The sequence below is a fragment of the Otolemur garnettii genome, unplaced genomic scaffold (genome assembly GCF_000181295.1).
Source record: "Otolemur garnettii isolate 467f Iridium unplaced genomic scaffold, OtoGar3 scaffold00069, whole genome shotgun sequence".
In the NCBI taxonomy this organism is placed as follows: Eukaryota; Metazoa; Chordata; class Mammalia; order Primates; family Galagidae; genus Otolemur; species Otolemur garnettii.
Window position 1 is genome coordinate 2,946,422 of NW_003852464.1, and position 25,769 is coordinate 2,972,190.

A 25,769-nucleotide genomic window follows, 5' to 3' on the forward strand; every position below is an offset into this window, starting at 1 on the left:
GAGGGTGTTTATGTGTGCAGATTGATAAGGCAATACCGTTTCCAGCTAAATAATCATGGCTGCCGGTGTATTCTGCTGCATTCCTCATGGAACTGTGTTACTGTCATGGATTTTGGAATTTAAAAAAACATGGCGTGTGGGTCAGAGTGCTGTGGTAAAGAGAGCCAAGTTTTGTGGGCAGACAGCGTGGGGTTCAGATTCTGGTTGCAGCAGTATGCTGGATGGGACGTGCTCTCCAGCCCCCATTTCCTTACCTGGTGTTAAGTGAGGATAATACATTGCACACCTTGGAGACACTGTGGGTTTGGCTTTAGACCCCTGCAACAAAGCAATTATTACAATAAAGCTAATCAAGCTTGTCACGCACATTTTTTGATTTCCCTGTGTTTATAGAATCTATGTTGACACTATATGGTAGTTTGCCAAGTAGGCAATACCATTTTGTCTAACCTGTCAACCATGTGCATACCTTAACTAAAAAATATCTTATTGCTAAAAATTGCTGAGTCGGAGACATGATGTGAGTACCTCCTGTTGGGAAAATGTGCTGTCATCTTGGTCAAAATGGGAGAGGGGGGGAAATAGGGGGTGCGCAAACCTTCAGTTGTAAAAGGTAAAGTATCTGCAAAGCACAGTAAGGCAAAGAGGCACAGAATGAGATTTTCCCATATTGCTTATCTTATTTGGTGGTCGTGAAGATCGAATGAGTTCGTGGTGTCAGTGAAGTGCTTGCACTTAGTAAATTCTCAGTAAATATTCACTAGGGTGTTATTAGAGACACTGACACTTTACTGGGTTCATGTGCTCAACACATGTGCTTGAAAAATGGGAACATTTCCCCTGAATTTCTGAAATGCCTGGGTGATCGCATCGATAGCCAGCATCATTTTTCATGTTGGCCAGCTTACTGGAGATGCCAATGGACAAAGCCTTTACATTTTAAGGTATTATTCTCTTTAATTTAGCAATGAAACACAGAACATTTAACTACATAAAGTAGGTGTCTGTGGTTGATGGATTAGTGATACACTTTGGATTGGAAATAACTGGTACTGTCCAATTTGGCTTCAACAAAATTAGTTTATCAACTCACGGAGCAAGAAGTTTAGAAGATCGAGCAATAGCTTTAGTTACTATCTCTTCATTTCTCCCCCCCTCATGTCAGCTTGTCCAAAGGCTTTGCCCCTGGTCTTCAAATGACTGTATATGTGCAACCCGGAACTTCATGCTTCCTGGTACATAATCAGTGGGAGAGAGCAGGCAGAGGGAGGGACAGATAGAAGGAAAGAAGGGGGAGGGGGAAGAGAAGGAGGGATCTCCCTTCAAACTGGACTTGAAGTCCCTTTCTTCAGTTGGATTGAGCCAAATGGGGTAAAGTGCATACCTTTTATACCTAGAGTGGCTGAGGAAATGCTATGCATTATTGATTCAAGCTAGTTAAGATAACCTCTCTAGACTTTCAGGGTGACTGAATCAGATCAGGACTCTTTTAGGAAAGAGGAATGCGGAGAAACTGTTGGATATAGGGAAGGAAACCACAATGCCCACGACAGTTAAGAACTTAAATTGTAATATTTTGTCTGATTTTTACCCCAGGGATTTAAATAAGTCCCTTATTATAGCACCTCTAATTTATATGAATAAAACCGAACCTTTTAGAACTGCAATTTTTTTTTTGTGCCTCTTTTTCTAATGGAGGTGTAATAAAACACACCTTTCAGGATTTTGAAATGATTTTTTAAAAACCTGTGTATGACCCATGGCCAGGCACAAATATTGGCCTGTTTTGAGTAGTCCCTATTGTTCTTGCCATTGTATTTTCTTGGTTGTGATTTCTTTTTCTTTTTCTTTTTTTGCATTTTTATTTATTTATTTTCTTTTAATTAAATCGTAGCTATGTACATTAATGCAACCATGGGGTACAATGTACTGGTTTCATCAAACTGGTTAACATAGCCTTCACTGCATTTTCTCAGTTATTGTGTTAAGACATTTATATTCTACACTTAGTAAATTTAACACGTACCCAATTTCTTAAGTTTATCTTTCTCACGTTGAACCTGGATCCCTGAAAACAAAACAAAACAAAACCCCTTTCTGCACGTCTCTCATGCTTCAGTGTCCCGGGCCAGTAAGATTTGCTGATCAGAACTTTGTAAATTTCTGTTTCACTGATCCCTTCCTTTTTGAGTTGTTTTCCAGAAACAGTGGGTCCTTCTTGCATTAGAGAGGTAATCGCAAAACTGAAGTCATGATAAGTGGCATCCCGCTAGTAACCCACCCTACCACCCTACAAGCTGCATGATCATGAGGCCAACAGCAAGACCAATATCACCCCCTGGCTCGTTATTCTACTAACATCCTGTCCTGGGTATGCCTGGGTGACCCTGGATGACCCTGGCTCAGCCCCCACTTTTTGACCACGGGTACAATTTCTCCCTGCACGTGTGTTCCTAGCACTTCACCCCGAGCAGGTAACAGTGCTCACCCACTTCGTGTGTGATCCTTTTATCTCTAGAAAAACGCCTGACTTCCTAGGTTGAGCAGGCAGATTTGAGGTGGTCCTCCCACTTTGTGGTTGGTCTCCTCTGCAATACATCTCCCTTCTTCCTTGACCATCCTCTTTGTTTCAGTAATTTGGTTTCTGTGTCAAAGGAACAGAGGGAATCCTACCCTCCGCTCCCCCCACCCATCCCAGGGGTTCATTAACATCATTTATACTTTATCATTCTATTTCTAAACTTTCATATTATAAATTCACAGCAGATGCCTTATAACCTCATTCAGTAAATAACTGATGAAGGCTTTCTTTTAACATAATGGTTTGCATTTTACAAGCTATATGGTGATGCCTTGTTATGTGGTCCTCACAGAAACCTTGTCATGTAGAGATTATTTGTGGTATTTTACAAATCTGTTTTCCTGCCTTTTTCTTTAAAACGTGAGCTGTGTGGGGAATGAGACTGGTTCACTGTTGTATGCTTGCAGTCAATCATAGAGGTGGACCATTAAGTGCTCAACCAGTGATAGCTGAAAAAAAGAAGGGAGGGGAGTTCAATGTAGCCCAGAGAGAACAAAGAGCCTCTTAATTGGTAACATCCTGCTTAAGATAGAGACCCACATTCTGGTGGGCCTGTGAGACTCGCACCCCCTGCCCTGCTCTCTGCCTCCTCACTGCTGTCTCTAGTCTCCAGTCTCTCAGCTCCAGCTTCATAAACACCTGTGGCTGGTCCCCCAGGGGGCCTCCTGCTCACCTCTGCAGGCCCTTTGCCTTCGCAGACCCTTTTGTCCATAACCGCCTGACCACTTGCTCTTTCTGCTCTTCCTTCTTTTCCTCACTGTCCCCGGCATTGTCCTGTATCCCTAGTTTACTCTGTTTAAATCCTTCATATTCTAGTTCAAACATCCTTTCCTCCAGGAAGCCTTCCCTAATCCCCCAGGTTAAATCAGGTCCCCTTTACTCATCTCTGTAGTGCAAGGATACTCCCTCCACCGTGTTCCAATACAGTCAGGCCTTTCTGTGGATGAGTTCCTCATCCTTGGATTCAGCCAACTGCAAGTCAAAAATGTTTGGAACATTTTTTTAAAAGGGGAAATTATACAACAGAAAATGATGCCAGTAAAACAAAACAAAACAATGTAGTGTAACAATGATGTACACAGCATTTACTTTGTATGAGGTATTGTAGGTGCTTTAGAGGTGACTTAAAGTATACAGGAAGATGTATGTAGGTTATATGCAAAGGCTCTGACGTTTATATAAGACTTCTGCTGGGTTGGAGTTTGGAAGAGGGGAGGTGACGGAGTCTGGAGGATGACTTTCCAGTGACTGAATTTATTTATGAATTCTTTCTTTACTAGATCTTAAAAATAGGGGCAGGTTTATTTTTCTCATCATTGTTTTCCTAATGCCTGGCTGACACCTGGCTTATGCTGGTTGCTCAGCAAATACGTATTGAGTGAATGCCAGAGAACGTCGTTTTGCCAGCCCACCTTCAGACATCTTCTTACTAAATTCTACCCATAGTTTGCAGAAGAGACATTACTGTTTATATTAGTAACTTATTTTTCAATATGTCCTTTCTTATAATAACCTAAATGCTAGAACATGGTAAAGTCTTTATGGACAGCTACTGTGTCTTTGGCTCAAATTTTTAAAATTTTGTTTCAGAATGATATGAGGATACAAATGTTTAGGTTACATTGTTCACATTTTTTTTTTGAGACAGAGTCTCATTTTGTCACCCTGAGTACAGTACTGTGGTGTCATAGCTCACAGCAACCTCAAGCCACCCTCTTGGCTTAGCCTACCAAGTATCTGGGAATACAGGTGCATGCCACCACACTCAGCTATTTTTTTTTTTTTTAAGTAGAGACAGGGTCTCATTTTTGCTCTGGCTGGTCTCCAACTCCTGAGCTCAAGCAATCCATCCATGGCTTCCCAGAGTGCTGGGATTATAGCCACCATGTCTGGCCTACATTATTTACGTTTCCAAGGTGAAGTTCAAGTTGTAGTTGAGCCCTGGGGCACGCTGAACACCCTCTCAGTGTACACATGAGGTAGGTCCTACCACTCACCCCCCGCTTGCTAGACTATACTCATGTTCTTCTTTTGTGTGGGCATATATATTCTTTTTGTATATTGGTTTCATATTAGTATGGAGTACATTGGATACTTATTTTTCCATTCTTATGATACTTTACTAAGAAGAATGTTTCAACTCCATCCATCCAGGTAAACACCAAAAATATAAAGTCTCCACTTTTCTTATGGCTGAATAGTATTCCGTAGTATACATACACCACAGCTTGTAATCTAGTCGCGTTGATGGGCTCTTGGGTTGCTTACACGTCTTGGCAATTGTGAACTGTGGCTCAAAGTTTTAATCCTCATTTCCTTCTCCCGTTTAGGGCTCAGCTTAGGACTCCCTTTGTTGGCCTTTACTCACTCAAGATAGCCTGGGAGTCCCTTGTCTGGGTGGGCAGAGCCTGTAGATGTGCCGAACACTCTCCTATTTTTTATCATCTGTCTCTTCCTTGAGCTTAGCAGTGGAGCCTGAGTCTAGCCTGAAATGTTTGCTCATTGCCCAGAATGGTACCTAGGAGGTGCCAGAGACACAATTTCAAACAAATAAATGAATGAATGAGCGTCTTGCACTTGTGTGATAGTTTCCAGATACCTAAATCGTTCCTGGAGAAACATTTGGTAAACAGTTAGAATTTAATTCAGTGTCTTCATTCTAGTATGTGCACCTTCCAAAAACTGCTCAAGATAATCTGATTTTTTTTTACTGATCTTATACTTGGGGTGTAGCTTGGGCACTTCATATAAATGTCTGGCTGTGGAGGGGCTAGGGATTGAAGTCCTGCCTGCCCTCAGCTCACTATGTTAGACCTGCCATGAGAACGCTATAATATATTCCCCCCACCAAGATGCTATGTGCAACAGTGTGGCCCTGGGATGTTGGAAGAAAACGTTAGAATTGACATTTAAGTTTGTATTTAAATTTCCTCTCATCTTTGAAAAATTTCTGCGCTGTTGTTTATATTTTAAATGCATATAGTGTATTGGTAAGGTAATACTGTTTTGTAAATACATAAATAAGTTATAAGTGGTAAGGGCTTATGCTCAGAAATATTGCAGTAGTATTTGAGAAATGCAATTATGGAGAACTTTGATTTAATTTATAATTCCTGTGCCATTGTAGTTTCTGAAAAATAATTGACAGCTTTTGCTTGATGTCACTTTTTGATGCTTAGGAAGGTATTGAATGAACTTAAGGGTTGCCGGGACATGTGGGAGGCAGGCACCACTGTGTATATATGCATGTGTGTGCATATGTGAATCATGTGCTCCTGTGCAGGGCTGAGGAGGAGATGGACCAACTGTGCCTACAATCATGTCTTCTGGGGTGGTTCAGATGCATCCCCAGGCTGCTTTTTAGGGGAAGCAGATTCACTTATCTCAGGATTCATTAGACAATTCCCCTTTCAGACATGTAGTTTATGATGAATCTTCTTTGCTCTATTCACTGGCACATTCTAAGTAGTTAGATATAAAATAATTACTTCGTGTTTTTCCTCCTCCTCTGGATATAAAGAATAAGTTGTAGACTTCCAATCGCAGAACAGGCACAAATGCTTGGAGTCAGAACATCTTAATTGGAATCATAATGCAACCATTTTCTAAATGTGTGACTATGGGAAAAATAATTAACCACTCAGCTTCAGTTTTTTCTCTCTGTAAAGTGAAAATAATACTAATTAATTTGCAGATGTTTTAAGAAATAAATGAAAAACATGGCTGGCATAGTACCAAGTAGACCGTGTTTATGGATTTGTGTGTGTGTGTGTGTTTGAGCTGCAGAATCTTTTTATTGTTTTTCGTGTTTATTAGCAGTAATAAAAATCACAGCTATTTGTGCACGGTCTGATGTGATTATTGCTTTTAAAGAAGCTCATTCCTTCTCTCCATTCAGCTGGTCAAACTGATTTATTTGGTCAGGTAATTGGGAAATGGACTTACTTCTTTTTTGAGGGATGCCAGCCTCCCAGTCATTTTTGGGGGGATGGGTATTTGCAACTTGGTCTACTCTAAACGGTCATATTATGTGACTGAGTGGTGACACAGTAGCAGTCATTTCATCAGGGACCTGGGTAATTTTAACTCATGTGGATGACACAGCACACTTGAGTAAGAACCAATTCTGAAGGGCACAATCTGGGAAGGTAACAGAGATTTCATTCTAAGTGGATTTCTGTAGTTTCCAAAAGCAAGACACAGAAAGAAGCATCCACGGAGACTGGCATTAGTTGGCAAGGTTAAAAAGTTTGTTGATTGACTAAGAGAAAGCTCATATTTCATAGTGGATGATGAAGAGATAGTCTATTCAAAGCTATTTGAAAGGCTCTGAGAGGCTAGGCCAAGGACTTCATTCAGACTTTATTTGATAAGGAGGGGTGATCTGATTAAGATGATTCTCTGGGAAGATTATGACTGTGAATTGAGAGAAAGAAACTTGACAAAATAATACTGTGGTCCAAAAAATAGTGTTTAATGGTCAAAAATCATAATTCAGGATGAAACTATTAGAAAAAGAGAGGAAGAATGTTAAAAGGGATATTTCCAATGGAAGTATGTTAGCTGTTGTAGAGTTTGTAAGTAGAGAACAGCATATTTACATTTTAAACAAAATCAACGTAAACAACAAGAAATAACCCAATTCCCTCAGCATTTTGATTGAGATACTAGTGATTGCCAAGTTAAGTTTTTAACTTACATCGTTTGAAATAGAATCATGAAAGGAAAAGCATCCCTGCTCTTTCAGGGTTTGGAATTATTTCTTAGCTTCATTCCTGATACTGTTTTCCTACTGTGTTATTTGAAGAACCAGAAGCATAAATGAATTAATGTGACCTACATTTTTCATATTGCAATCAGAGGATAATATACTTCCAATGCTGGAAAACTCAGGTGAAGAAACAGGTGTCAGTGACATTATGTAACTTACCAAAGTGGCCCAGCCCCTGGAGGGGGAACCATCACTGTGGCTGGGAGTTCTGGCTCCCTGTAAAGGTCATTCTAGGACTCTCCCCTGCCTGGTCTCTACCTGACATAGGGATACCATTTCTTTTCTTACCATTTCATGGTACTGCATTTGTTTCTTAAAGACATCTCCCTAAAATTCAGCGGACTGTGTATGATAATTATCAGTTTGTTTGTTTTTATCTTTAGAAGGTACCTATATGTTAAGGCTGCTCTGCAGGGCTCTGCATAAAGCCAGGTACATATACAAAGGCCTTAACCTCCACTGGGTCTCATGTTTCAAATGCTGAAATTTGTATCTTGGAGTCACTTGAGTGACAAGTATTAATTAAGTCTCAACTCACCATTTGCATGTGGAGAGTTTTTGTGGTGCGTGTGTGTGTGTATGTGTGTATGTGTGTGTTTTAATTTTAATTTTGACTAATAGTTCTAACCCTAGGGCAAAGAAGGTAAATAAATCAATAATCTGTTTGCCTGACTTTTTTTGCAAAAAGCTATCTATATGTGGATTTTTAATGTATATGTGTAAGATTTTTTTTAAGAAGGTGTTATTAGGCAGGGCATGGTGGTTTAAGCCTATAATCCTGGCACTCTGGGAGGCCGAGACAGGCGGGTAGCTTGAGTGCAGGAGTTGGAGATTAGCCTGAGCAAGAGTGAGACCCTGGCTCTACTAAAATAGAAAAATTAGCTGGGCGTTGTGGAGGCGCCTGTAGTTCCAGCTATTTGGGAGGTGGAGGCATGAGAATCTCTTGAGGGCGAGAGTTTGAAGTAGCTGTGAGCTATGTGATGCTATGGCATTCAATCCCAGACTCTGTCTCAAAAATTAAAAGAAAAATAAAGAAGAAGAAGAAGAACCTACTGTATACTTTAGTTTGTGGATGTGAAAGCTGAGACTGGGCCAGCCCAGCTAAAGGTACAGAGTAGTAGTTGCAATTCGTGTCTTCTCAGATCAGACCACAGGTGTTCCTCGCATTAAGAAGTGACATTATAACAGTATCAGTGGCAAATTGTAAGAGATTCAGAGACAAATAAGAAGGTATTAAAGGGTCTGAATGATAAATGTTATGAAAATCGATTGAAGTTTTAAAAATGGGATAACTACTAAATCATTTCTAGAATACCTAAGATGCTGTCCTTTTGAGGAAGAATCAGAGGTTAAATAGCTCAAGAAGACCAAAGTAATTTGACATTGGCAGTAATATTCCCTTATAGGACCCACCCAGAGGGTTTGGGGGCAGGTATCTGGCACTGCTCTGCTGTTGAGACTACAGATAAACCCTGTCTTAAGGGTTTCTAACCTTAATTTTTCTGCTTGCTGTAGAATTACATTTAGTGATGAAGCGGCTTCTAGCTAACAATAGCTGCTTCTATACAACATATAGCAGATTAACTGGAATTTCTCTGCTTAAAAAAGGATGGTAGAAAGCCCTTTTAATCTTGGAAGCTTCCCAAAGCCCTCTCTGGCACACTATGTGTACAATAATCTTAATTTGAAAATCTCTGTGGTAAAGGATTTCCAATTTCCATTGCAATGGAATGGTATTAACAACTATAATTTGAGGAAAGTCAGTTTGTGCTATCAACTCTTGATTTGCCGGTGACTTTGGTGGCGGTGGTGGGGAGGAGTTCCCCACTAAGTTTTTACATGGGCCCCAGATCATCAGCTGTCTTGATAGCCAGCCAATCCAACTTAACCCCCTCATTGCCAGATCCATCCAGTTGCCAACTCATCCCCCTTGAAAGTTATACAATAAGTCTGAAAAGCAATTTAATCCCCCAAGTGAATAAAACAAACTCTCCTTTCTGTGCACAGGAATCTATTTCTTCGAAAAGTTTAAAATCTATGCTCAGTTGAGAAGGCATAATTAGAAGGAAACCTACTTGATTTGTCTTAAATGACCTCTTTTGAAAATAAGAATGGAACAAGGGAAAGACAGATATTATGAAACAAAGTGTTACTAGTTACATGCCCGAATTAATCCTGTTCCTTCCACAAAATGCCCCAGGGGAGACTTTGTGTATTTTATTTGTATGGCGGTCTGTGTCATTCATACATGAAATCTGTTCAATCTAAGAAAAAGTCTGGGTGGCAGGAACACGTTCAGACAAGTTTTTACCAGTTCTTGTTTCCTGACCTTTTAGGTGCTGTAGATGTTATAAACATACTAACAAACCAAACAGACATCCATTAATTACTCCTTTTGTTATACACATGAGAATAAACTGGTTATACAGTTCTTATTCTCTTTAAATACAGAGATAGTAGTTACCTTATTGCTTATTTTATCATTCTGCCTACTTATAATAACATCAGATGTTGAAAAGAAGGTTGTGGAGAGTGGAATGTTGCCTTAAACAAAGAGAATACAACCCCAAATAGACCAGTGATTGGAATTGGAAACAAGGTTTTAAAAATGTAATTTTTCAGTTGCACAAAAGTTACCATGGCATTACCTTTCTTTGGTGTCTGCTGGTGATTTAATTTAGTAGTTTTAGAGAATGCGCCTATTGCTGTATGTAAAAATTCTGATTACAGCGATTGGTAGAGAAATTTCCAAGTACAAGGAGATGTTTGTAGAGAACTTGGAAGACTGACGCGTGATTGACAGGTAAACAACCCCACGGTGCCCTCATATTCCTTTCTGTGAGGCCCAGCTGTAGACACTGCACAAGCCTGAGGACATAGCCGCTTTCTAATTTTTATTAAATGCTTGGCTTCATGGGCGTAAACACGAGCATAAGTTGAGCATATTATTGAGCAGAATTGACTAAGCATAACTTACTGAGCATACGTTGACTCATGTGCCACTGTCTTTAACGCAGCAAAACCACCCTGAGTCCATGTGGAGGGATAATATCCATGCAAGGAGCCCAATGGGAACTTGCCTTTAATGTGTTTAACTGAATTTAAACTCTGCAGAGAGAAGCAAAGTGCAGATTTCATCAAATAGACTGAAACCCTTTAAAAGGGAATGAGAGGGATAGCATTTCCATCTTGAAATGTGGTGTTTATGACTTACCAGTGCCAGTGTGAAATTGCCCTTTCTACCCTGCTAATGCAAAGGCTGGCAACTCAGTGTGTGCACCCACACCGTTATGTGCAATCAGACACTCTTGAGATTGTCTTTGAACGCGGTTTACTGCTAATATGTGTTCATATTCAAAACATTTTTTTTTCTCTCTTGGACTGAAGTTTTTTTTTTCTCCTTTAGAAAGAGTTTTCAGAATTTCTATACATTTCTTACTGCTCTTCTTTATTTTTTTTAAGAAATATTTTGATGATGGCCTACTTTAATAAAATATTTTCAAATAGTTAATACAAATAGATGAGTGTCGTCATCAATAATGCTTCTATTAAAAGCAGGTCATAGCTTTAGCAATAAATTCAAAATTCAAAACGAGAGTGTTTACCTGATGTGAGATTTTCTTCTTCCATCTTAAAATTTGGAAGAAAGGCTTCTGTTTGTAACCTTTTTCACTATCTGAGAGGTTCTGATGGTTGCCTTAGAGTCTGGAGGCAAAATGTTCTTGGTGGTATTTTTTTTTCCTTCTTTAATTTGAATGCTAAGACTTGGATCTTTTGAATGAGCTGTTTGCCATCAGATGACGAATCATTCCAGATAAATGAGAAACCAAGTACAGTAAAATCAGTGTTTGCTAACCAGCAAAATCTGGAAAATCACATTTTTGAGATTCCCTAGGCAAATTGTCAATCTAATAAATGTCAGTTGGCTAACTGAAATGGGGCAGGGTGACTTTGGAAGAATTAGGGTGTTAGAGATTCCATCTATGTTCCTGTTGGTAATTTAAAAAATCTCATAGGGTTTTTACAAACAAAAATGATCAACCAATGTAAATCAGGGCATTTTTCTTCTTTTGCCAGACTATGAAGTAAAAGTGTGAGGTAGAAAAAAAGAAGGTCAACATGTATCAACTCTGAGTTAACTGTAAATGATATCCTGACTTCATAATGTATCTCATAACAAAAAACGTTCTGTGTCAATGTCTTCCAGAGGTTTACAAGTTATTTAGAACTTGGAACATGTTTTCCCATAGAAACAATGTTGTAAACATTGGTTCAATTCCCAAGCCAGTGTACACAGCTATTTAATCCATATGTATCTAAGAAACAGTACTAGTGTGTGCTTGAGAACAGGGTCCTAAAGGCAGGTGTAGTGTACAGAAAAGAGCATAATGATGGGTATTTATGGAAACAAAATGGTCTTGTAGGAATTTTTAGAAGAAACTCAATTTGGTATTTGTCTCTTCCTTTTGTAGTTCTTAGTAAGAGGTCACAGAGTGGCCCTGTGGGGATTAGGACCCCCAAGTTGCTATCTATCCACTCTTTAAAGGGAAAGCCATGTGTTTCAGAGATCCCTGTAGGTTGGGGCATTTGGATCCCTTTATTGCTTTGAGAATATTGATACAGCTTGTTAACCTCACTGTTCTAAAAGGCAAAATGTTAAGAAAACTAACAAGGTATATTTAAACAATATGCAGGAATTGTGAAAAGAGACGATTAGGGTATGACAGAGACAACTGGGTATGTTGCTGAAGCTTTAAGAAAGTCTTGGGGCTTAGTTGTGATTTTTAATTTCTTTTATTACCCCCCTCTTCAGAATGCCTTATTTCAATAACAACTTTGTAGTTTTTGGAAGTAGCCATCAGTGATGGTGGGAGAGCAGGGTAAAAGAGGTTGACAGTAAGTTCTTTGTTTGCACATTGGGGCTTGTAACTGCGTTATTTGCAATAAGTGTAAAATTGCCATTATCCATCGTTATAATTGGACATTTATCTCAGTGACTGCATTACTTTTTGCCATGTGTTTTCCCCACTGTTCTATATAAACAAGCAAGTAGGGATTGTATCATTCTCTTTGCCCTTTGTTAATTCCCCTTCTGCCATACCAGTTGTTCTGAGACCGGCAGGGACGAGCAGATTGACCCACTCCCTGTGGGTGAATCTTGTAACATGGCTGTTTCTGAAGATGCATAAAGCTGGGCATTGCTTTAAAAAAGTCTTTCAAATATATTTATATATCAACAAGTACGAAAACACATTTTATTAACAGAATATTATTTCAAACCACGTTTTTAGCGGAGGAGTAACTGTTTTGGTTTCTTGACACGTGTTTCAAAGAATGCTGTATTTTTCCAGGGAGGAAAGAAATCAACAGCATTTCTTTGGTATAATATGCATCTCATTTGGATATATTATTTATTTCATTAAATTGAAAATTAACTCTATTTTTTTTCGCCATATGCTGATTTTCATGGCCTTTTTATCTAGGAAAATAGGGCTAAACATAGATTTTCAATGCAGTTGTAAGTTTTTAATTTTGTTTGTGTTGTTCATTTTGCCTTTTTTTTAAACTTTGTTTTATTAAATCATAGCTGTGTACATTAATGCAATCATTGGGGTACAATGTGCTGGTTTTACACACAGTCTGAAAGGCTTTCATCAAACTGGTCATCATAGCCTTCACATCATTTTCTTGGTTATCGTGTTAAGACATTTATATTCTCCACCTAGTAAATTTCACATGTACCCCTGTAAGATGCACCACAGGTGTGGTCCCACCAATCACCCTCCCTCCTTCTCTCCACCCTCCTCCCCTCCCCTCCCTCTCCCTTTCCCCTTCTTCTGGGCTATAATCGGGTTATAGCCAAGAAAGCTATAAATTGGTTTTATAGTAAGGCTCAGTACATTGGATACTTTTTCTTCTATTCTTGAGATACTTTGCTAAGAAGAATATGTTCCAGCTCCATTCATGTAAACACGATGTGATGGTCAGAAATGTGCACTTTTCAAGCCCAATAGGGGGAGCCAGTTCCATATTCTATTGCAGGTGCCTGGGGTTATTATCCCAGTTGCCCATTAGTCAAAGTCAAAATACTTTATTTGCCTTTGCTGTTCACAGGGCTCCCTCACAGACACTTTTCCTTAAAAATGATGCAGTATTTTATGCTAATTATATATTACTCATTAATGCTTCATTTATTAATTTATCATGGCCATGTCTTGGAAACTCTGAAATAGGGTCATTGTTTTCAGATGCCTGATACTTTCATCCAAGGTAAAGTTAATCCTATAAATATAATCTTTTCTCAATAAAATCAATATAGAAAATAGAGATCATTAACTCTCTTAAAAATCCTTTAGCTATAGTACATTATAATTAGGTTCATAAAGGTGGGAATATCTCTGTTAAGCTTTTTAAAGTAATCAAGTTTATAAAATAATCATAATCACATGATTCTATTCAAGTTTTTAAAACACAGACATACTTAAAAGAATAAAGATTCTAGATGAAGTTCAAGGTTTACCCCCAATGAATCATTTAGGTTGTTATTGAATTTCCATAATTGCTTGGTTTTATGTTTTATTCTTAGGAATGACAGAGAAATAGGTTTTCACTGGCCTGTATAATGTAGGATGGATTTTATCTTTGGACGTTCTCAGATCATAGACGTTTTCAACGTGATATTTACATTCTTCTTGACAAGGGACAGAGAATTACATTTTGCATGGGAATTGGTTTGTTTTCATGGTTTAGGATACATAAAATTTCATAATTTCTGGGCAGTAGGTACTTTGAAACCTCAGTTCTCTAGCTACCTACATATCTGTATGTCCCACATTATAACATATGATAGGTGCCCTTGAGTTGATCACAGATGCAGATGTGTGATGACACACACAGTCACACACACACATCCTACTTGTTTCTTGTGTATTCATTGACTAACATGACAATGTACATGGGTTAAAGAACTAATTGATGAGGGATTACTTATTTTAAATATCAAGAGTTCCTAGAGCTCTTGGGGGGGGCAGTGCTGTCAAGGCAGATGGATCTCTTGAGCTCAGGAGTTTGAGTCCGGCCTGAGCAAGACTGAGTGAGACCCACATCTCTACTAAAAATAGAAAAATTAGGCAGACGTCATGGTAGGTGCCCAAGTCCAGGAGGCTGTGGCAAGAGCAATTCTTGAGCCTAACAGACTGAGGTTGCTGTGATTGATGATGACACCACAGCATACTCTGTCTCAAAAATAAATAAATAAATTGCAAGATAAATAAATCTCCAGCTTACTGTTTTCTTTTAGCAGAGGAGTAAATATATATATATATATATATATAACTATATACATTATATATACATATATGTATACACATTTATATATACACATGCATAAATATATTTATGTATATGTATTTATAATATATAAAAAATATATATGTATATATACATATATGTATTTTCCCCCGTGGAACTCTTCTGTTTTTTAAAAAAAACTTTAACTTATCATCTGTTGGAGCATTTCAGGAATATCATTACCTTATCAGAAACCTAAAATACAATAGCATGTAGTCATTTTTCAGCTTTAATTTTTTTAAAAAGATTAGGTGTGTTATATATATGATTTTTGAATTAAAGATTCATCTTATTAGCCTTTGTGTTACCTTAACATATAGTAGAGTCTTTGCCCTGTAATAGCTACTTGATGAAAGTTGTATAAATGAATGAAGGAATGGGTGGGTGAAATTTTACTGGCTGTGCCCTTGAACTATACTCGCACCTATTTTCCCATACATGCGGTTAGAGGCTAGAGCTCTGCTTTGCTTATAAGGTTGATGGACAAATTAAATGAGGTCTGGAAGAGCTTCAAAATTATAAATATTTTAAATTGTAAACTTGAATAATGATAACACTACATTTTTATAATTCAGAACACTGGCTATTTTTGATATGTTTTTTTTTTAAATCTTAGGAAAGGAGACAAGCATATTATTGCCTATTGGAAATAGGCAATGAGAATATTTTTAAAATTATTTATTTTTATACTCTAAATTGACAAAATTCTATATATTTATGTTGTCCAGCCTGGTGTTTTAAAATATGCCTGCTTGACTGGACTAAGTGACACACACATCACTTCTCAGACTCTCTTAGCAATATTTGTCAGAACCGTATTCTGAAGTTTATTTATTTATTAGATAGACCGGGGGCATGAGTGCAGTTTTGTTAACATGGGTGTATGGTGCAGGGGTGCAGTCTGGACTTGCTGTGTAATCACCACCTGAATAGTGTTCATTGTATCTGTTGGGTGATTTTTTCATTCTTCAGCCTCCACCCACCCTCCCACCTTTCTGAGTCTCGAGTTCTACTATGCCGTTCTCTGTACGTCCTTTTTCTGTGGTGCTGATAGTGAATCATGCTGTAGGAGGAGACAGATAGAGCTGTGTCTGCTAAAGTTAGATCCCTGTTGTGCCCAGATTCCATTCTGTTCTTTTTACCTCCATCTGTCGTCTTGCCCCGATGGCCAGGTGTCCATGGCACGTGCTAACCCTATTGTGTGTGCTGCCTGTGTAACATGGAATGCAGCTTCAGACTTCCTGCTTTTAATTGAACAGCTAGTTAAATTATCATGTCATGAATTCTAATTTACTAGAGGAGCTAAGGAAGAAAACTCATTGAAAGCTTTCCCAAATAACATTTGTTTTAAATTGATGAATATTCTGATTAATGGGATATCAGCAGATGATATATTTTCATTTGTAAATAAGAATTGAGATTTTTAAAAAAATGTTAAAGAAGGCCATTTTAGAATAATCCTATCCCTCCTGAGAAAAGTTGTCTTGACAACAGTACCCATTTATAATTAGAAATGATGAATATTTTATTTCTCCAAGGAAATTCTCCCTAAGTATGCTAGACAGGGATCGGGCTAAATGTTCATCAAGCTCAATCATTTCTGGTGCAAAAATATACTATTGACTTCTTGGCTCAATAATAATCAAGCCTTACATTTTAGTGTATAAGGAATGGATTTTTAGACACCTTTATTACTAGTATTCTGTGAGATAAGAAAAAGGAGATATTACTGACTTCATTTTATAGAAATAGTACATCGCTAATAAGTGGCAAAAATAGAACTAAAGAAATGAGGATTCATTTTTTTTTTCATCATTTTGCCAGAGGGCGCAGAAGTAGTGTGACAGATTTCATAGTTTCGCTTTCACTCATCTTGTAATCTATTTTTTTATATTTTGAAATTTGTATTTTCAATTTGTAATATTTTAGTCTCTTTCCTTGTGAATACTTAGCTAAAATTAAAACAGCCAGTATAAATTTCACTATTTTTTTTTCAGCATTAATGAAAGTACAGCTATTTAGGCCAATGACTACTCCAATTAAAAGGCAAGACTCAAGATTCATTTTGTGTGATCGTTTATATAAGTCATGAAATGTTTATCCAGTGTTTACTATGTACCAGACAATGTGGGATGTTCAAGAAAAATAAAGCACAGTTTCTAGGGGAGGCCTGGGAGGGCACATCTGTAAAGTCGTGACCAGCTTTCCCAGAGCTAGATTTGAAACTGCTGCAGGATGTCAGAGGGGAGAACATTCCCTTTCCTGGAAAGAGTTCATTTGGGCCATGGGAGGAGGTGGCACTTGAGGTGCATCAGGAAAAAAATAGCTGTATTTGAAGAAGAAGGTTAAAGTGAGAGTGGGGCGTCTACGAGAGGAAATGATATGTACAATCCAGGAGTGAGATTGTCAGGGAGTGAGAGGGGAGAGCGAGTGATTGGAAGATGAGTTGGAGCCTTAAGTGGGGTCAGACTTTAAAAGGCCTCAGTGCAATTTTAAAGCACACATGTATCATCCAATAAACCTATTGCCATGAATTCGGTGGCTTAGTACACAACTGTTTGTATCTGATCATAGGTGGAGCTTTCTTAACATAGAGTTCCATTCTGTCTTCACCTATGTGACGACGTTAAAATCCATTCACTGATGAAATCTTATAATGGTATTACAACTCAAGTTTGAAAGTTTGTCTCAAATATTCTACTTTTGAAAACTTTAAAGACTATATTTTCATGGTGATTTAAAGTTAAAATTGTATGACATGGAATGTACTCAGAAAGATTTTGTACTCAGTAAGATTTACTTCAATACAGGTTCAGTGTTTGAGTTCTATTCATGAAAGAGGAGAATTGATTTTTTTGTTCTATTTTTTTTTTAGAGATAGAGTTTCACTTTGTCACCCTCAGTAGAGTGCCATGGCATTAGCTCACAGCAACCTCCAGCTCTTGGGCTTAGGTGATTTTCTTGCCTCAGCCTCCTAAGTAGCTGGGACTACAGGTGCCTCCACAATGCCCGGCTATTTTTTTTTTTTTTTTTGGTTGTTGTTGCAGTTTGGCTGGGGCTAGGTTCAAACCTGCCACCCTCAGTATATGGAGCTAAAGCCCTACTCACTGAGCCACAGGGGCTGCCCTTTTTTGTTTATTTTTATTTCAGAATATTAAAGGGATACAATTTTTTGTGTTACATGAAAACCTTGTATAATGCTTACGTTGGGGCTTTTAGTGTGCCCATCACCAGAATAGCATTTATTGCACCCGCTAGGTAAGTGTTTACCCGCCATACACCATTCTTGGTTGCCAGCATCCTTTACATCTCTTTGTGCCTGCGTGCGCCTCTCATTTAGCTCCAAATCATTAGTGATACATTTGTTTGTTTTTTCATTCCTGAGATATTTCACTTAGGGTAATGGTCTCCAGTTCCATCCAAGTTGTTGCAAAAGACGTTATCTCATTCCTTTTGATAGACGAGGGTACCCCAGGGTCTGTGTGTGTGTATGTGTGTGCGTCCACTCATGAACTAATGGCCATGTAGATTGATTCCAAATCTTTGCAATTGTGAATTGTGCTGTGATAAACATTAAAGCGCAGGTGTCTTTTTTGGGAAAGAAAATGGAATTTCACCAAAATCTTTTGCTTTCAGTGGATACCCAGTTTTGAGATTGTTGGATTGAATGGTAGTTCTACATTTATTTATTAGAGGACTCTCCATACTGTTTCCTGTAGAGGTGGTGCTGACTCACGGCCCCACCAACTATATATTACTGTTCCTCTCTGTTTTCACCCACACTGGCATCTATTGTTTTTTGACTATAATGGCCATCCTGACAGGGGTAGGGTGGTATCTCTTTGTGGTTTTAATTTGCATTTCCCTGATGACCAGTAATGTTGAGAATTTTTTTTATATGTTTATTGGCCATTTGTATATCTTCTTTTGAAAACGTCTCTTCACATCTTTTGGCCACTTTTTAATGGGATTGTTTTTATCTTGCTGATTTGTTTGAGTAATTTATAGATTCTGGATATTTGCCTTTTATGGGATTTATACCAATGAGGAATATTTTCTCCTATTTTGTAGGTTGTTTATTTGCTCTGTTAATTATTTCCTTTGTATGGAGAAAATTTTTAAGTTAAATATTTTGTTATTTCTGGAATTTCCTTTGGGGGTCTCTGTCATAACTACTTTGCCTAGGCCAGAGTCTAGAAAAGTTTTTCCTATGTTTTCTCTTAGAATTTTAATGACTTCATGCCTTACATTAAATATTATACATCTTGAATTAATTTTTGTGTATGTTGATAGGGGTCTCTTTCTGTTCCTCTGCATGTGACTATCCAGTTTTGCCAGCACCATTTATATCAGATAGTGTACTGTTGGGTCTCCTTTGTTAAAGATAAGTTAGTTAAATGCAGATGGTTTAATTTCTGGATTCTCTATTCTGCATCATTGGTCTATGTCTCTATTTTTATATCAGTACCATACGGTTTTGATTACTATAGACTTGTAATATAATTCAAAGTTGGGTAAATGTGATGCCTCCAAATTTGTTCCTTTTGATTAGATCACTTTGGGTAGAATTTACTGCAAGTTTTCCATCGGTTAGACTAAGAGTGTCACTGTCAGTGTCCTTGGAAGTCAGGACACCAGTGAGTCATTCTGCTTGTTAGAAGGCACTGAATACGGTCTTTTCACAAGATGGCGCCGAAAGCAAAGAAGGAAGCTCTTGCCCCTCCCAAAGCTGAAGCCAAGGCAAAGGCATTGAAGGCCAAGAAGGCAGTGCTAAAAGGCATCCACAGCCACAAAAAAAAGAAGATCCGTACGTACATCACCCACCTTCCGGCGGCCAAAGACTCTGAGGCTCTGGAGGCAACCCAAATATCCTCGGAAGAGCACCCCCAGGAGAAACAAGCTTGACCACTATGCCATCATCAAGTTCCCCCTAACCACTGGATCTGCCATGAAGAAGACAGAAGACAACAACACACTTGTGTTCATTATGGATGTCAAAGCCAACAAGCACCAGATCAAACAGGCTGTGAAGAAGCTTTATGATATTGATGTGGCCAAGGTCAACACCCTGATCAGGCCTGATGGTGAGAAGAAGGCATATGCTCGACTGGCTCCTGATTATGATGCTTTGGATGTCGCCAACAAGATTGGGATCATCTAAACCAAGTCCAGCTGGCTAATTCTAAATATATAACTTTTCACCATTAAAAAAAAAAGAAGGCACTGAATACAAGGATGGAATTGAAGGGTAATGGCACTCTATATTTAAATTTCTGTTATTTATTTTCTTTTACTTAGTGGCCAGGAATTTATTTATTGGCTTCCGTGTATCATTAGAGCATGTTACATCATGAAGAAGCTCTGAGGTCTTAAATCTGAGATGTAATTTGCAACAGTGATATTTTTATTTTCAGTATAATTTATGAAAGACAGTATTTTTCACAGAAATTAAAGAAAGATGACTCTTCCTCTCCTTTCATTTTATCCTTCGTGCCAAGCTCTGCACAACTTAGAAAATATCAAGTTGTATAACCATGAACATGATGTCATCAAGGAGCCCAGGGGCCAGTGAGTGAATGAACACTCAAACCGTACTGAGAAGCATCCACACTACGTCAGAGGGATGCTGTGTAGGCACATGTGTTTAATTCACTCCTGTCTTTGTGGGTGCCTTATTGAAAAGTAACCTGTGCCTGGGTTTAAAGGAAAAATTATAGGTGATAGACACAGAGGACTAGGGAAGAGTGTTCCAGCCAGACAGAATGGCAGGACTAAGACACAGATCAGCAAAGGAGAATGAATGTTCACTTGGAGGGAAGTGAGAAGAAAGGAAACTGGAAAAGCTGGTGATGGCACCATCAGTGAGGTGACGCGGTTTATATCTCATCAATGAGGCTGGGAAAAGCATGGGAAATATTTAAGCAGGGTAGGCCATGTTCAATTCTGTAAAACAAAAGAAAAAATTATAATTTTGAGGATGAGTTTAAAGCATAGGGGCTTACACTGTTTCCCCTACAGAGGAAGTTTTTGTTCTCTCCCTGAGTCACACACAGTTCCTACTGCAGTGTGTTTCTATATTCTACCCCATACATGTTTATTCCCTGAGTGGAAGCCATTGTTCCTACCCTGACCCTATTTAAACCCAGCTATATTTTTACCCTAATAATAATAACAGGAAAGAAAGGAAGAAAGAAAATAGGGTGAGAGATAATTAAAAATGGAATATGAACACAGTGAATGGGTTGTATAGAATGGATCTGAAGAACGGAACTCGAAGGCACTTGGCTGTAAGGAAGGAGAGGAAGTGTGGCAGATGACTACTGTGGCCCAGTGGAACACAGCTCCCAGTTTCATGCCTTTCCTTCAGGCTGAGCTTTGCCACATGACTGGCAATGGCCATGAGACATTAGCAAGTGAGATGCAAGCAGAGGCTTAATAAATGTGCATTGTAGGCGGTGCTTCTGGGATGCATGGAGTTAGGGTGACCTTCTGGAAGAGCTGCTGAACCACAATAAGGCCAAAGAAGTGATAGAAGGAGACCTTGGTGGAGGTCAGTGGGAGCTGACACCTACTGGCTGGTGCTTGCAGCTGGTCTCAGCCATCAGGCCACTTAGCAACACCATATAAAGCATAAAAACTGCCTATAAAAATTGCAGAATTTTAAGACATAGTGACTTGTTATATGAAGTTACAAAAGTTTTAGGTACTTTGTTGTGTAGCAGTATGTAACTCCAGAGGAAGCAAGATGGTTTTATTATCTGTGGGCTGGATTGTGACACCTTTGTTACTGAAGATCAAAAAATGCCAAGGGCATCACTCTTCTCCTAATGCACTAGATAGACCAGAAATGGCTAAACAGAAGAATAAATACTTTTACTATGTTTTACCACATGACAAATACTCGAAAGAGCTTAAATGTAGTATTAAAAATAAGCCATACTTAGAAGGATGACATACTATTTGGTTACTGCCAAGCTGGGAACTCTCCAAGTGCCCTTAGTTTTCATTTTTTATTTTGGTTATCACTGACCTCTGTGACCTAACCTATTAGAATGAAATTGGAAGGTATAAATATACACACCCCATATAGACACATACATGGAAACTCAGTAGAGTGCTGTGGCATCACAGCTCACAGCAACCTCAAACTCTTGGGCTTAAGTTATTCTCTTGCCTTAGCCTCCCCAGTAGCTGGGGCTATAGGTACCCACCATGTTACCTGGCTAAGTTTTCTTTTCTTTTCTTTTTGACATAGTCTCACTTTGTCACTCTCAGTAGAGTGCTGTGACATCACAGTTCACAGCAACCTCCAAATCTTGGGCTTACACGATTCTCTTGCCTCAGCCTCCCAACTAGCTGGGACTACACGTGCCCGCCACAATGCCTGGCTATTTTTGGTTGCAGTTGTCATTGTTGGTTAGCAGAGCAGGGCCAGGCTCAAACCCATCAGCATCAGTGTTTGTGGCTGGTGCTGTAACCACTGTGCTATGGGTGCTGAGCCATACCTGGTAAAGATCTTAAACTAATGAACAAATTTCTGTAACATAAGGTACTCCAGTTTTATTCTTTCTATTAGATTTAAGCTAACTTTTATAGAATGCTGTGTACAGGAAACTACTCATTATTCATGTCCACACAGCTTCTATACTCGGGTAAGAAAATGTGGGTGGCCAGTAGATTGGGAGGCAAATGATGTGTTTGGAGATTGGTCATTACGTCTTGATGAAAATGTATAATTAAGTGATCCAAAAGAAATTATGGAGTCCACATGCTTAAGTGTATGTGGGGTTTTCAAAGCTGTAAGTTTCTCTTACCAAGTTTTGCATAATTCTTACATCTTCATTACAATGTTGGATTTAGCCAAGAAGAAGAATCCTAGAACCATGGTCTTCTGTAAGAAAGGGGGGGAAAATGTACATTGGTGGAGTTATTTAAATAACTGAAAGATAATGAAAGATTTTATTTATGCATCTGAAATTTAAAGCAGCAGGGGGCAGCAGGACATTTAGAGTTTGGAACTGCAGGGAGAGGGGACAGGTCGCTGGAGCACACTGGACTATCCTAGGAAGTGTGTGAGTCTAATTTTTTTTTTAATACATAAACTGCCTTTGATCATTACTCCTATTTTCTGCTTTCACAGTCTTACAAGCTGAGGATAAATAGTTACATGGGACCAACATTAATATTAAACAAAACCCACACATTTAGAAGAAGAATTTTGCTCCTTTCTCAGCTAAATCAGTAAATAGAATTTGCTTTTCCTCTTTCGTATAACTTTGCTTCAACCCCCTAAAGAACAAGGCAGAAGAACTCCATTTATGAGAACTATGGGCCAGGGAACAAATTGAGCATTTCACTTTTTAAGTAGACTTCTTTCCTTTCAATTTGAGGTCTTTAGCCCCTCCACTTTCTCATGGTTTTATACTTCAGCAGGTCAAACCAAACTACTTTTCATTCTCAGAGAAACACTGTGCTCTCCTGCCTCTGTGCCTTGGCTCATGTTGTACTTTTTATTCCTTTCGGGTCTATCTGGCTCCAAGATATAATCAATTATTCAAAACTAATTTCAGATTTGAGGTCATGGGTGACCACTGTAATATTTCTCCAAACAAAAGCAATTGCATTCTCTCTCATTCTCCATAGCAGTATCTGGGCACTTAATTATAGCACTCAATTTTCTACCATTTTAAAAAATATCATCATTTAAATAATTTTTTATAGGATTGTCAACTCCTTGAGTGCAGAAATCCATCTCTCTGACACGCACGGCACCTGCCACGGTCTCTTATTCTTATTAGACCCTCTGTTCATATTTGTTCCATGAATATGTATAATTATTCTTGTTGAATCTTTCCAATGCTGCATGAAGACATTCATGAAGTTAGGGGTGAGAAGACAAGAAACTGACATGAATTAGGTGATTAACTATGTACCAGGGATTCTAATTAATTGTGTCTTTTCTCCTTGCTCCTCACATCAACTATTTAAAATAAGTAATATTATGTACATGTAGGTGAGGACATGGCTTTTATGGGCAGTTAGTTACTTGTCCAAACTCATAGGATAGTGTGAGGTAGAAATGGGACTAGGCATGAAGCCTTTCTCTCCCACCACCTCCAAAGTCCAGTGGTGTTATCACTATACAGCAAAGAGTTATTTATTATGTACTGTACACATATTGCTTTAGGAACTATTGATTCAACATTGAATAAAATACTATCTTATCTCTGAAAGGCTTATAAACTCAACAAGGGAGAGATTAAAGTAATTATTATGATTCATAGTGATAAGAGCTTTAAAATGTCCTGTGGGTACCAGACCAGGGATTATTAGCTCCACCTGGTGAGAGACACATTTCACAGAGAGCTGAGATCAGACTCCAGGGATGATGGGGCCTTGGGAGATGAGCATTTCAGCAGGTACACATGTTAGGAAGGCTAAGGACAGAGTCTAAGGTTAAGAAACTGGATGGTGTTGCCCAAATTATCAGATAATTGACTGAGAGTGGATTGAGAGTTTGTATACATAAAGTGGACAATGCTGTTACTTCATCATAGGTCCTCCAGAGCATTCCGCGGTATCAGGAGGCAAACTGAGGTGTTGAATCACATGGGAGCAGAGGCTTATAGTCTATGGATTAGATATCAAAGAGGTGACATATACCAAAACTCAAGGTCAGACAGGAATTACAGGAAAGGGAACATAACATATAACGTAGCATAGAACGCATGGGCTTTGAAGTCAGACAGAGGAAGCTTTGACGCTTTCTAGCTACTCGTGACCTGTAACCCAAGTCTTCTTGAGTTGCAGTCACTGCCTCTGTAAATGGGGGTATTAACACCTCAGAGGCTCAGGGTGGGGATCAGAGAGGAAAACCACCACCTAATAGAGAGTGAGTGTTTAGTAAACATGGGCTTCATTTTCCTACATATACTTATAAAAATGATGGTAAACAATGTTTAGTATCTAAGGCTTTATGTTTTTGCATGTTGGTATGTGTGTATATGTTGTGTCCGGTTTCTGGTTGTGTATTCATTCATACGAACATGTATAATTACCTTTATGGAATTTAATGGAATTCGGATGCTCTAAGGGTGTAGGAAGTTCATATACTTTTTCATTTCCTCACATCTACTACCAGTATTTAAAAAATTGTATTCTTCTTCATTGCATATTCATTTGGGGGTTTTGAAAATATCTCTACCTTTCTGTCTTTCTTAAGGAATTTTGGGATCCTTTTTTCATTAGTCATCTCAATTATTGGGGTTAGTTCAAAATTACAAATGATACAAGTTTCCTGGTTTGTTTGTGTGTTTTTTTATATTGAGACAGAATTTCGCTATGTTGCCCTCTGTGGAGTGCTGTGGCAGCGCAGCTCACAGCAACCTCCAACTCTTGAGCTTAAGTGATTCTATTACCTCAGCCTCCTAAGGAGCCAAGACTACAGGTGCCTGCCACAATGCCTGGCTATTTGTTGTTGTGGTGGTTGTCATTGCTGTTTAGCAGTCCCTGGTCAGGTTCAGACCCACCTGCATTGGTGTATGTGGCCGGCACCCTAACCATAGCGCTATGGGCACCGAGTGGAGTCTCCTGGTTTATAAACCAGTTTCCTTGGTTGCAGCCAGTTAACAAAAGTACTGTGCCTGCTATTGAAATAATGTTTACCAAAACTTACACTCTAAATATTCTCAAGTTAAAATTGTTAATATTCTTAGTATGGTAAAGATATTCTCATGTATTTCACAAGCAGCTTTGTTGTTTTGTGAGAGTTTTAGAGTAAGAACACTGATTACAGCATCCCCGGGCTAAAAACTTCTGTAGATTCTCACGTTCCTACACTCAATCTCCAAGGCAGTGAAACCTCTTCCTGCTTATAACTGGTCTTACTTCTTTATCCTGTTCCATTTTTTAACAGATCCTTTTTCAACAGTTATTTATATTTCTCCTATTTTTCAACTTATAATTTTTTATTAGCTCTTTTCTTCTGCCTGTATATATGGTCAAAAAGCAATAAACACCATCTTTTTTTTACTTCTTAAGACCCTGTTTTTCTGTTCTCTACAGCTA

At 38.5% G+C, this 25,769-nt stretch overlaps 1 protein-coding gene and 1 pseudogene across 1 annotated transcript in view; both read left to right on the forward strand.

Moving 5' to 3' along the window:
• Window positions 1–25,769, forward strand: part of SLIT2 (slit guidance ligand 2) — a 344,584-nt gene that overhangs the window by 35,324 nt on the left and 283,491 nt on the right. The window lies entirely within an intron of this gene.
• Window positions 19,389–19,863, forward strand: LOC100964789 (annotated as a pseudogene).